Source organism: Propithecus coquereli, unplaced genomic scaffold, assembly GCF_000956105.1.
Source record: "Propithecus coquereli isolate 6110/MARCELLA unplaced genomic scaffold, Pcoq_1.0 Scaffold41, whole genome shotgun sequence".
Classification (NCBI taxonomy): domain Eukaryota; kingdom Metazoa; phylum Chordata; class Mammalia; order Primates; family Indriidae; genus Propithecus; species Propithecus coquereli.
Genome location: NW_012149841.1, coordinates 3,483,147 through 3,486,118, shown reverse-complemented (window position 1 = coordinate 3,486,118; position 2,972 = coordinate 3,483,147). Strand labels below are relative to the sequence as shown.

The window sequence follows — 2,972 nt, the reverse complement described above, 5'->3', positions numbered from 1 at the left end:
GCTTGAGCCAGGAGTCTGAGGTTGCTGTGAGCTAGGCTGACGCCACGGCACTCTAGCCCGGGCAACACAGTGAGATTCTGTCTCAAAAAAAGACATTCACAGAGTTTTTATGAGACTCAAACGAAAAGAAGTATATAAAAGTACTTTGAAAATAGCAAAGTATCATTTAACAAGTTAGCTATTTTACTTCTACCAGTTATTGGATTTATTTAATGTCACTAACCCTCATTAAAAATAAAACTGCCCCATGAGTCAATTAGAGATCTATTACAGCTAAATCTTACAAAGCCAGAATTTTTCTCCAGATTATACTACCCAAGCCTATTATAATTATCCTTCTTTCGAAGAACTGATTTTTCTCTCTTACTATTTAAGTCTCCCATTCTTTTTACAAACAACCTTTCATATCTTGCTAAAAAAAAAAATCTTTGGTAATTGCATGTAAACTTTGGCTTCAGATACTAGAAGACACTTACAAAGCCTAAACTGCACATCATCCTACTCATTATTCCTCTGCTTCGATGCACTAACATCTTGTCATTCCCAGCTACCAGAAAATCAGAACTAAAAGCTATACTCTAACATACTGCATTAATTTGCCTTGAAGAAACCAAGACTTTTTTTTAATTAAAAAAAATTTAGATGATTGGAAAAAAGAAAAAACCTGAATTGAAGACTTTAATTACACAAACCACCATAACAAATAAATGTGTATACATATTTGAATGATATGTACAATAACGATATAAAATTATAGAAATAAAACCAGTAAATATATCTACTCACTATAAAATTCCCTTGATTATCATAAATGTGTATTTCCCCATTTGCCATTCCAAAAAGTAAGATTTTACTATCTGCGGACCATGCTACATGGCATAGCTGTATACCCTTCAGGTCTTTTCCCCAAATACGATTCCCTAAAATGAAACATAAACATAATTATTAGAAGTTCAAAGTCATGAACTGCTTTCGAAATCTTTGTTTCCCTGTAGAGCTCTCACATTGTTCATGGTATTCATGCATTCATTCAACTTATTTGATCAATAAATATTTATTGAGCACCTGTATGTACCAAATCCTGAAGAGTCACTTGAAGTAGCAGCTGTTTCAAACTTTGTCCCCTTTCTTCTAACTCTGACACAGGATCTCACTCTCAGTTAGCAGATGAGCCCACCTTCGACTTTGGAAAGAAAATAAAAGCTCCCAAAAAAGAAATTCCTCATTCCCGCCTTCTAACACTCAGAACATAACTACACCACACTTACACCTTCTGCTTTGCCCCCTAACGAGACCCCTATCCAAAGTTAATACTTCCACCTGGTCTCTGATCTAATCCCTTCAGAGCTTTGCAAAGATCTCCCTCTATTAACCATTCTCATTTTCTTTCTCATTCTCATTAAACTCCTCTCCAAAGCCTTTCTTATAAGCATTTAAACGCGCACACAGATCTATTCATGGCCTTGAATAAAAACAAACAAAGCACAATAAAACAAAAACCACTTCCCTTTATCCTAAATTTCCCATCTAGCTACAACCCTACTTCTACCAATTCTTTGCCAACCAGACTTCAAGAAAGAATCTCCACTTCCTGCAGTCTCCACTTCCTTGATTCCTACTCAACCCTTACCCCATCCCAATCTGGCTTCCACCCCGTCAACTCCATTGAAACTGCCTTCATGGGGGTCACTAAGGCCTGTTGCCAAAGCCAATTGACACTTCTCTTTCGTCTTCTTCTCTTTTTTTTTGATCATCCCTCCTTCTTGAGATTCTCTTGGCTTCCATGAGCCCACGTACTCCTTCATCTCCCAGACTTCTACTTTTCAGTATCCTTTGTGAAATCTCTTCTTCTGCTCATTCCTTAAATGTTGCTGATTCTTAACTCCACAGATGGCCCTTAGGTTTCTTCATCTATTCCAATGGTTTAAATTACCATGCATATGCTGGTGGTTCCCAAAATTTTGCATTCAGTACATATATTTCTGAGGTACAAACATATATCAAACTATGGTCTGGATATATTTACTTAGATGGCCTATAGCATGACAAAATCAACATGTCCAAAGCAGAAATATTCCCTCAAAACCAGTCTTTCTCCACACTCCCTATTTCAATGAAAGGCATCACCATCCGTCCAGTTGCCAAAGCTAAAAATCTGGATATCGCCCTAGGCACTTCCATCCCCTCATCTCCAATCCAATCAATAATGAGGTCCTATCCATTCTAGAATCCACTCACTTTCATTCCTTTGTCAATACCCTGATGCAGGTTTCCATCCACTATCATCTCTTACCTGAATTGCCACAGCAATTTCCTAACTAATATACCTGCCCATTATCTTCTTTTCCTTTCGTCATTCTTCATACTGCAGTCACAGAGCAGTTTCTAAATAACAAATCTTACCACGCTGCTCACATTCTTAAAATCCTTCACTGGCTTCCCAATGCTCTTAGAGTTAAGTCCAGACTTCTTAACGTAATTTATGATCTGCATGATCTGGCCTCTGTTTCTCTCTCTAGTTTTATTACATACTGCCTTTCACCTTCAGTATTATACTCTACTGACTGATAATCAACTTTTTTCAATGGCCCAAACATGACTATCTAAGTTCAACTCATCTGGACTTCCTTGAATGCTATTTCTTAGGCCTGAGACATTCTATACATCAACCTACCTCGTGGCTAATGTCTCAGCATAGACATCACTTCCTCCAGGAAGCCATCCCTGAACCCTCCAAGTCTGCAGTAGATGGTACTTCTATATATTCCTGTATTTTCCCTGTCTTAGCACTTATCACAGGGTATTGTAATTGCCTGGTTATTATCTCTCTCTCCTGATCTAGGTCTGGAATGTCTTTCACTGTTTTACCCTTAGTTCCTAAAATTATAGCTGTTGCTTTACAGGCACTCAGAAACATTTGTTGACTACATGAAGTTACATACATACACACAAATGAAAATAATTTTAAAATA

The 2,972-nt window shown here is 37.4% G+C and overlaps 1 protein-coding gene across 1 annotated transcript in view; it reads right to left on the bottom strand.

Annotated features, from left to right (window-relative positions):
* WDR35 (WD repeat domain 35) overlaps positions 1-2,972 on the bottom strand; it is a 105,729-nt gene that overhangs the window by 82,270 nt on the left and 20,487 nt on the right. The window lies entirely within an intron of this gene.